Raw genomic sequence first — 11,306 nt, 5'->3', positions numbered from 1 at the left:
ATGGCCACGTTTGAAAGTGCTTGACTTGATTCCAAGAGAACAAACGCAGCTCTCGCTCTGAGCACGCAGCCGCTGAATGACTCGCAACAGCAACCAGTGAACGCCCCATCTCATGAAAAGCAGCCACAAGCTTTTCCCAGTTCTCCAGAACCCACGCAGACTCGTTCAGCAGCTTCCCACCATCTCTTCATTACCTGTGATACAGGAAGGTGATTACATTTGAACTAAACCCTCATCCTGCACACAGACACTTAAAGACCTTTTAACAAGCGATAATGATAGAAATTAAGGTACAAAGATGGTGATTAGAGTCTGGCTTTCTGCTGCAAACTTCAATTTATCCTTCACTAAACTTTCATTTTGCAGAGCTGTGAATATCATCACGACATCTACGGTCTAGATTCAGTGTGCACACTTCATTCAAATCCTCATCTGAACATTGAGTAATTACAGCCGCTGTCTCAGGCCCCTTACAGATGGGTGTGTTTTTGCACTGCAGCATATTTCCAACAGCAACCAAGGTGACACTCAAGAAGTCTGCATGTTCTTATGATAACATTATTGTCATGATTCTCACGGCACACCCACCACCGCCCAGAACACGAGAACAAAAATGGCTTGCATGCATCAGGACAAGCTGCATCATTTTATCAGGGGGGTTTGTGTCACTTGAGTTTTTTTTTGCACAGTTTAACGGCTGCTGAGCAGCAAGTTCATGATGATGGTAATCTTTCTTGCTCTTTTTCAGTCTATAGCTCTATTTTATCATATAGCTAATATGAGCCGAGCCTCTTCCCAGAGCAATAAAGATAAATGTTTCATCTTAACTCAGGTAATGAACAACAGACACCACTTTCATTTGTAGTAACAGACTTTGTTGCCTATAAACATGTTATGGGAGGTGATTCACATCTGATGATTCATTTTGTGATATAGAGTATGGAAATAAAGGTGTGGCGAGTGTCTGCAGGTGCATGTGTGCTCCCATAAATGTTTTATATTAACTTGCCAGATTATTAAGTAAACGGAATAGTTTAAAGCAATGCTGCACTGTAAAAGACACTAAATTACCAGTAAAAATCCAGCATTACAAATCCATTAATTTAGCATTAAACTCCTAAAAAAAGAAAACAAATCAACCAGATCTGCAGTATTATTCTTTTTCACACATTATTATATTTTCAGTATTAAATAATCTTTTCTCTGAACATTCATTTTGATTGTTGTTTCTCTTTTTTTTCTGGAAAATATGTTACAGAGAAATTCTTGGATCTGAAAGTTTTGAACTGATTTCATTTCCCTGTTGTATTCTTTCTGCTAATTTCCTACACTGTTAGCTATTTTAATAATATTTAATGAACTGATTAAATGTTTTGTGATATTATTGGATTATTATTACTGATGCATTAAATTGTAAGCAAACTGGCGGTATTTTCTAAACTATATTCAGGTGTAAGTACCTCAAATTGTCAAAGAAAGTACAGCACTTGAGTAAAAACTTCTAATGTCAAGAAAATGGAATGAAATACGTTTATTCAGCCAGATCATCTTTGATTTTTCTTGCAGATTAACACCAGAGCTTGCACCTTTCACCCAGGCATTATGCTGCAGGCATTTACCGCTACAAGGAAGTAATAAAGCAAAGTACAACAGCACGATGACGCAGCACAATGCTGGCCACATTCCTGTTCTGTCAGAGAGATCACTCTTCTCTCCTTCCCTCTGCTGCTCCTTCTCCTTTCCTCGCCTCCATCCTTTCCTGCATCTGACCTCTCCGTCATTTCTTTATTTCCTCATTTCTCCTTATTGTCTCTTCATTTCCTCTTGTCTGTTTGCAGCCACTACGGGAGCAGCAATGAGAGACAGTTTCAGATTATTTGGGGTGTTAGATTTTACTTCACTGCATGAAACAGCTCATGCATGTCAGGCCTTGTTTGTGTGTTTGTTAGTGAACACACTTTTTTAAATTAAGAGGAGATGTGAAAACACTGCTGGGTTCCTGTCAGAGTTGGTTGTGTTTGGAGGAAGAACTGCTGTGAATGTGCTTCCCTCTGCTGTTTGAACGCAGAAACACAAGCAAATGTGAAAAACACTGTAGTTAAAGGGGCAATTCACCAATTTTGCACATGAAGTTCAGTTGACTCATGGCAAGCAGTTCAACACCGCCTGTGAATACAGCTGTGTGCGTCTTCTTTGGCTCTGGAGGGAGATGACCAGTGATGGAAGAAGTATTTAGACCTTTTACTTACATAATACCACACTATGAAAGCACTCCACTACAAGTAAAAGTCCTGTATTGAAAGCCTTACTAGTGTTTAGCAGGAAAATCTACAAAAAGTACTCACTGTGCAGTAAAATGCTCCCTATCAGTGTTTTACTTTTATATATGAGCTCATTTGAACTACTTTATATACTGTTGGCTAGTTTAACTTACAGCAATGCATCTTATTCTATAAGATCAGCCCATGTTTGTAGTGTTGCTGTCCTGTGAGAACCATGTATAGTTTATTTACCTTAGGAAGCAGGAAATATTTGTCAAACCATAGAGAAACACTTGATTCTCCAATTTATCTGAAAAATTCAAATTAAAAATCACCAAAGTTGGAGATACATGGTTTTCCTTGGACAGGAAGGGTATGAAAAATTGTCGTCTGAAAAGTAGCTAGTAGCTGAAGCTGTCATACGAATGTAGTGGAGTAAAAAGCAATATTTGCCTCTAAGATGTATTAGAGTAGAAGTATAAAGCTGCAGAAAATTCACAAACAAGTACAAGTACCACGAATTTGTAAAAGTACTCAAAATAAAGAACAGGTAGAGGAGAACAGGAAGATAGAGATTTCAAATTCGAGCCAAGATCCTCATGTTTAGATAACAAACATTTCATATTGAACTTCACTGACATGTGTTGCATAAACAAGGAGCATGAAGATCCGTACTGTACTGTATGTAACATCATCGTGAGGACTGAGTGCTGCAAAGATGTTTTAATACTAGTGCAGATGGTTTCAGGCCTTTTTAGCCCACAATGCATACAGAAAATTCATCATTTCTATCATTTACAGTACTTATGGGGAAGTTTAAAATAAATAATAGAAACAATAATAGAAATATAATAATGTAGTATTTTTCAGGTTGCGAGTCTGCAGTAAGTTGAAGAAACATAGTATTATTTTGTAAATCTATCATCAAATTATCAAACTGCAAGCAAATATTACACTGAGTCTGTGTCTCTGTGTGTTGCTGAACTACAAAGCTACTTAGTCATATCAATACATCCACAACCAGAGGAGTACATGTACTCAAGTACTGCACTGAACTACTATTGTGTATATATATGTATATATATGTGTGTGTATATATATCTGCAGATTCAGATTAATAATACAAAATAAAATCAAATAAAATCTGATTAATTTAAGATACCCAGCAGTATATAAAGTAATTACAATTATATATTAAGCATTCTGAACAAGTAAATGTGTCGATAATTATAATCCAATATTATAACATACATTATTCTTAAACTGGCCATTCTGCATGAATGCTTTTATTTTGGTACATTGATGCTTTTACTTTGCTCAAGCTTTGGTTTTGCTTTGATAACATTTTGAATGCATGAGTCTTGGTGTTCACAGAGTATTTCTGCACTGTGGCGTTGCTTGTAATTAACACTGTACTTGTAAAGTCAACACTGTACACGGCTAAAGTCAGTTATCTCCAAAGCAGGTTAATGTGAGTGTAAAAGCAGCTCACTGTGGACAGTATGGTGAGTAAACCAGCTGTTAATTTAGTGAGAGCAGTACTTACAGATAGATAATAAATAATGTAGCTGTAAATATACCTGCCAGGATAAATAAATGATGAGGATGAAAGGTTCCTATGTGACCTGCATGCATTTATTATCACTTTTGATCAGGTAACGACACAACTTTATTTTCTGAAAATGTAAGTGAGGTAAATGAGGTAAACAGTGATAAAGGGGGATTTTTAAAGAATATCTGAAATTTGACATGCTGAAATATTATAGCCACAAAAAAAGACTAGCTGGGTTATTTTTTACCTTATTTTTTTATCTAAGGGCTGGGAGAGGAGTAAATGATCATGATTCAATCATACCATCAAGCTGAAACAAGACAAGAGCAGACTGTGGCCTGACCTCCATGAAAGTTTAACCTCTCTAAGTTTTTATCACATTCAGTTATATCTAATTTTCAAGGGAGATCTGATCACATACAAATATCCATAACTAAACATTAAATTTAACAAGATTCAGTGAAGCATCAGTAAAAATGCTCTTTCAGCAGCTCCATCAGTCCAAATGTTTATGAAGCAATTTCATGGAAATTATTAACCTAATTTTTGCCAGAAACAGGTGGTCGTGCCTTTAATTGTCCACGATCCGCACAAATAATCAAAGAAAAAGGATGAAGGCAGAGTAGGAGCCCACATCCACGCCATGCCGGCTCTAACAAACATTCACGGCCTGCAGGGTCACTGGAGGAATCCTCAGACCAAGACCACAATCCTCTCTGTCTCAGTTTTATAGCGGTCTCCGGCTTGATGCGCGATGCCCATCACCAACAACACATTGGGTCCAGATGGGAGGAGGCAGAGAAAGAAGGGGGGAGAGATAGAGGGAGAGAGCGAGCACGGTTGATGTACATCTGTCATGCATTATTGCGGCGAATGCCAGCGCTGCTATCCTGGCTTTAGAAACTATGTGAGGAGGGGGTTGATGGGTCCTCCCTAAATCACAATCTGATTCCTCCTCCTCTCCGCCGCCGCTCCTTTTTAGTGACTATATCAACACACACACAAGAAAAACATTGTCTCTTTCTCAAACATCGGGCGCTTTCTTTCCTCACACACACGCACACACACACACACACGCACACACACACTATCCCCCTGTGAATTCCTCAGGAAGGAGTCAGCCTTCTTCATTCCTCTGGACACAACTTTTCCTTAACAAGGTACTGATGGTCTTGACCTCCTCTTCAAACAAACCCTTCCCTCCAATCAGGGAGGATTGTGGAGCGGGGCTCAGCCGAGGCCTGTGGGTATTACAGAGGAAACGTCCTGATTCTCCTTGATTACTCCCTCTCTCCCTCGCTCTGCGCTCCCCCTCTCTCTGCCCCCGCGCTCTCTCCAAATATCTCAGTGGCTTCTGGCTCTCCTGCTGCCTCTAACCCATTCTCAAACCTCTCTTTTCTGCCTCGCTCGGCTGTATATTCCCTGCCTTTTTTTTTTTGTTTTGTTTTCCAGCCGCTCGATGATGAGCCGCTTTGTTTCAGCACAACTTCGCCAAAGTCCTCCGATCTAGACTCCGGGGAGACTGTTAGGATTCAGTTTTGTACTTTACGCATGTTCACTTTTCATGAATTGACACATGTGTGACAGGGATGAAGGCACACGTACATGAAATTAACATAATTACTCTTTAAAACCACATATGAGACCTTTTAAGGCATTTTAAAACCTTTTAAGAGATTTTAATTTCCCAAACAGCAGTCTAATAGCTAATACTTATCTAGTAGATAAAGTATCCCTCAAAACAAAATTCCCCTTGTTAACCAATTATTATTAATATTATTCCAAAAACTGTAGGGGCTCCAAATAAGTCTTTCTTACTGACGATGCATTTCTTCTGTTTTGTTTAAATTCTCTTTATTCCACAGATTGCAGAGACAGTGGAAGGCTGATGTAGGAAAATGTGTAATATAGGAAACACAGTCATCATTATAGTTGTAATGCTGATGGAGAGGTGCAATTTAAAATGTCATTCAAGTGAAGGGAAACCTCCTAAAACTGTGTCATTGCTCAGGAGAAATTTGTCAATAAGCCAAATATTGCCAAATATTTTTGTAATATTTCAAAGGGCAGCATGATAAAGTGCATCAAAGCTTTCTTTACAACACGGCACAGATTGTAGCATCGAGAGAACAACGAGGAATCTGATCCGCAACCTGCTGTAGTCGATTCTGTGGAGCTGCTGATTTTCTCTTCTACGAGGTTTTATTTATTAATTTATTGTTTTTTCTCAGAGAAAATAATCGTATGCATCATAGCATAAAATTAAAACATTTAGTCAAAGTGATACCTGTGAGCCATAATTTTAGACTCCTGCTGACATTAGCATGCTACCATACTTACAGTGACGATGCTACCATGCTGATATTTAGCTGGTAGAATGTTCATGATATTCACCATAATGATAAATAAATTAAGTGTTAATGAAGTGTATCTTATCTTATCCTATATTATCTTATCTTAGTTGAGTTTTTACAGGCGTGTGGTCCTAAACCAAAGCGCTGAACAAGTTGAGGTTTTGACCTGATGATGCTGCTTGATGAAAAGTCAGGTGATCACCAAAGTTCTCACAAGTCAACAGGAGAACATGAATGTCTGAACCAAATTTCATGGCAATCCATCAAAAACAGCCCGGATTCCAAAGACGTCTGGACGCTGTGTAACATATAAATAAAACAGAATGTGGTCATTTGCTCATCCTTTTTGACATGACTGAAAACGGCACAAAGACAATATATTTGATGCTTGACCTCATCAGCTTCATTGAATTTTGTAAATATCTGCTCATTCTGAATTTGATGCCAGCAACAGTTGCAAAGGAGCAGCAAAAGACTGGGAAAGTTGTGGAACGCTCCAAAATAACCTGTTTGGAACATTCCACAGGTAAACAGGTTGATTGGTAACAGGTGATAGTATCATGATTGGGTATGAAAGGAGCATCCTGGAAAGGCTCAGTCGTTCACAAGCGAGGATGGAGCGAGGGTCACCACTTTGTGAACACATGATTGGATAAAGGATGTTACTACATGGATTCAGGACCACTTTGCTGTCAGTAAACACAGTTTTCTGTTTTTATTTGCGTTTTATGCAGCGTCCCAACTTTTTTGGAATCAGGGCTGCAGCCTCATGGTGGCGCTAAATCACCAAAGACATTAGGAATTATCATCTGGGAACCATGAATGTCAGCAGGAACAAGATTTCACGAAATAGTTATTTCAGATATTTCCCGACAGACCGACAGAACAACCCCTAACATGGCTAAAAGGCGCGTCCTCCTCACTGGTTTACGTGCATGAGAGAGCGTAAAGCATACTGTCCTCACATGACTGACACTATTAGAGAGCAGCCTTCCTCGTCTCACTGCAGCACTGCTTTAACTGCTCGCTTGATCTTTGTCACCATCGTTGCTGTGTTTCACTGCTTCTCCACTCTTTGTCTTCCGCCCTCTGCCTGTGGTGTTTTGGATTAAGGACTGTCTGGTAGGAAGATGTGGTATTTGCAGTGGCACTGTGTGTGTGTGTGTGTGTGTGTGTTTTACTTTATGGCATGCATTTGTGCAAGTCTGTATGTTTGTCTTTGCATGCATGTGTGTGTGGGAGTATGTGCGTGCAAACTCCTGAACGATTACACGTATGTGAATGTGAAAGATGTGTGCGCGCGGGCATTAAACGTGGAACAATAGCAGCAGCGACACAACATTTTCACAGAAGAGGCGAAGACGCTGACGACCGTCTGTCATAAATCAACTATTCGAACTATGACGCCGTGAATAGGCGTCCGGAAAGTGACACAACAGTGTCACGGAATTCTTTTCACATTTCCTGGACGGTAACAGCAGGGCACGAGCGGGAACTGCCCCTCGAACAAGAGTCCCCTCTGAGTGAGGAGAAAGGGGGACATTGTGGGCCGGGACCCGGAGGTCGTCATGGCTGTCGGGCTCACGCTCTGCCTGGACTCCTGCTGACTCACCGCTGGTCCAACCAGAGGAGGGCGACCAGGACTAATCTGTACACGTCGTGGGCCCCATAAGTCAAACATTAGTCACGGTGCCCATTTAGGTGATGAACATGAAGAGAGTTTCTGTTCTCCAGACACACTCCGGGGCCAAATGTGGATTTCTCAATCCCACAGTCACCTGATGTGATTGCATTTCCTCTCCCTGCGGCGTCCCGCCACCCTCTGCTCATCTCCAGCGTCTGTTAGAGACGCTAATGTCAGACTTCATGGATTCCTGCGTCAGAGGACTCCCACTCAACCGCTACCAAAACTATGCCTGAAGGCAACGCTTCTTCTGCGGAAAAATAGGATGCCCTTCTTCTTCTTCTTCTTCTTCTTCTTCTTCTTCTTCTTCTTCTTCTTCTTCTGTTGAAGTCTACCTTCAGCCTTACTGGATGCTCGCTGCCGATTGGCTGGTGCATTATCTGAACCTGGTGCTTGTGTCATGTGTAATCACTCCTCAGACAAGAGGTCCTGTCTACTTTCTGGATTTTTTAAAATCAATCTATCAGTTGGCTTCGGGCAAAAAAAAAAAAAAAAACCTTTTTTCCCATAATCAATTTAATTGATCCGGACAGCACTTACATTTGGATTTCTGCTCACACACAAAACTTTAAAAGGAATTTTACCTAATTTGGGTGCACTGATTACTTTAGTTCTGCTATTTATTGTGACTTTTTTGTGGTTCTGCATGTCTTAAAATCACAGGTTTTAGCATGGATGCTAAAAACATGTGCATTAATTTAATGATCAATGCTGTTATTTCTGTCTTATTATTTGAATTGGGGTTGTTGTTTAGAACAGCACCTAATTTGCTCAATATTTGGTGTGGGTCTTAATCTTTATTATCATTATTTTTCATGTAGGATGGTAGTTATGTTTCCATCTTTGGCTTGATCAAAAGATTTGATGTGGCTTTACCGTCTTTTACCTTTCAGTGGATCGCTGACCCAAGCGTCAACTGTCTGCCAAAACCAAATTCTCTGCAGAACAATAATAAAGCAGAAGATGAAGTCATATGGATGCTGCTGCTGAAATGAGATTCCCGTTTACAGCAAGGATAAGCGCTTTTGCTCTCATTTACGTTGGTGAAATATTCGCATATTTTCAGGCCTTTTTCATGGAAGCCACGGAGGGAAAGCACGAGTATAAAAAATAAAATGAAAAATGGCTGACTTCCATTCAGCTGCCGCAGTTTCAGGGTCCTGGTACTGTCACACTGCCACGACTTGCTGGGACACTCGAACAAAGCGCAGCCATCGGTGACGTTATTAGAAACACTTGTACGGTACTTTTCCTACAACGACGAGTCGAGAAGTCTGCTGCCTGTTGATGTGACTTTGCGGTCCTCCGGATAATCTGTCCAGCTTCTATGTGTTTAAGTGGGGGCTGATTCTTGTTTACATATTTGATGAAGGTCATCTAGACTGAGAGGTCACGTTAAATAAATATGAAATAAATCAGCTGTAAGTGAGACAACTTGTGGGTGTTTTGGGGCTTCGTGTTTTGACTCATGCTTAGTCACTGTCTATTTAGCAATAGGAGCAGGCCTTTTCACAACAATGGGACGGCGAGCAAACCAAACAACGAGGTGACGTCATTGTTTATGTTAAGGCAACCGTGCAAAGAAAGAGCATTATTTCTTAAACATAGATCCACTTAGAACAAACAAGGCCTTGTTTTAAAGTATCACAGTGATGGGGGTTAACTTTCTAGACCGTGTAACGTCTACTGACTGTGTGCAAAGGCCGGTTTCACAGAGATGTTTCAGTCTTCAGCGCCCTCCTACCCTCCGGCTCAACTAAGAGCCGCGTTTCCACAGCAACAGTCAGTGACACCTGCTCACCAGAGGCGCAAAATGACAAAAAGAGAGGAAAACGTGGCTCATAGTTTGTGGTACGAGAAGGAGACGAGACGACAGCAACCTGATGGAAATGTACAGCGGAGACGAGATGTCGGGGAAAGTCTGAGTGAATTTTCCTGTAATGTCCTCGTAACTGGTGAATTCTCCCTGAAGGAAGACGAGCAGCTCGACACGGTCACTCGGTCAGCCATATTTTTTAGATTGAAAAAAAGTCTTTAACCTGCAGCGCGCAGCTTGTGTCTCCCCCTGCTGGCAGAGAAAGTAATGACACAAACACTGTTGATGTGTTTATGACGCCATAGGCTCTGCCATAGTCGCAGTTGCTGTAGTCTACTAGAGATGACCTAGAATGACAATATTACCAATGGCCTGAAATGGTATTAACTTCCTGTCTCCTAAGTGGGCGTGGCTGTGATTGCCTCCCCCTCTTCCCTATTGGGCATTTTTAACAACACTCGCCACTCGTTTTCATCTGCTAGCTTAATATGCTCGTTCCAGATCTCCAAATCTTGCAAGAATGTGTTACTGAGACAAACAGAACTCCAATGTGTAGCTTGTGAAAAATGACGGAATCGGTACAAAAGACCTGCTGCAAGTCTCCTAAAGGGGCGTCTGAGTGGTGAAACCCATGTGATACAGACACAGGAAGTGACTCTTCAGTGGGGTTTCTCTGTCCCTGAACATCTCTCAGTCTAGTCCTTTGCTGTAGTTGCTCCTGACTTCATTGCTGGTTGACGTAAAATGCATCACTACTATCTATCTATCTATATCTAAAGACACCAGACTGAAAGGCTGAATCTGCATTGTGTGAACTCGTTTGGCAAAGAACTTGAACGTAACTGATGTTCATTTAAATGTATAAATCCCACACTGTAGCTTTAATTTACCCATAATTCAAAAGTCTGTCTTTGTCTATGCCACAAATACACAGTGATGGTAGATGCTAAAAATTAGCATAAAATAGCAGCAGAAGTAGACCAGCAAAATGACTCAGTAACGTCAGCATCTGTTTAAAATTTGCTAACATGAGCTAACTTTAGCCACCATAAGCTACTGGTCACACCAGACCAAGTACGGCTGTTTGAATGTTTTCTATTGCTTATTCAGCTCTCATTTATTGCCTCATCATTCTTGTTTATATTATTTACTGTTTATTCAATATTTTTGCACTACTTAACTTATTGCTCACTCTTTTTTTTTCCATCCTCATTGAGCTGCATGCCTTTTTTCCCCCTATGCAACTACATCGAGCGCAGCGTTTAAACCAGAGTCACACGCCTTGTATGTGCACGCACACTCAGCCAAAAAAGCCGATTCTGACTCTGAATTGAGAGGGAACAGACACTATTGATCGGCTCATTAATTACTGGACATTAAGGGATTAATTAACTGGGGGCTAGATAGTAAACATTAGTTAAGAATAGTTCTGATATATTAGGGCTGCCATGGTGTCACAGCTGATGATGTCTGAGTCAAGCCTGACAAGTCAAAGAGGAATTCAAGAGGGTACAAAGAGGTTTGTTTGTGTGCAAAAAAGAGGATCAGTGTCACTCTCTCTCTCTCTCTCTCTCTCTCTCTCTCTCTCTGTGTGTGTGTGTGTGAGAGAGAGAGAGAGAGAGAGAGAGAGAGAGAGAGA

This window comes from Chelmon rostratus, chromosome 15 (assembly GCF_017976325.1).
Source record: "Chelmon rostratus isolate fCheRos1 chromosome 15, fCheRos1.pri, whole genome shotgun sequence".
Taxonomy (NCBI): Eukaryota; Metazoa; Chordata; class Actinopteri; order Chaetodontiformes; family Chaetodontidae; genus Chelmon; species Chelmon rostratus.
This window is presented reverse-complemented; position numbering follows the sequence as displayed.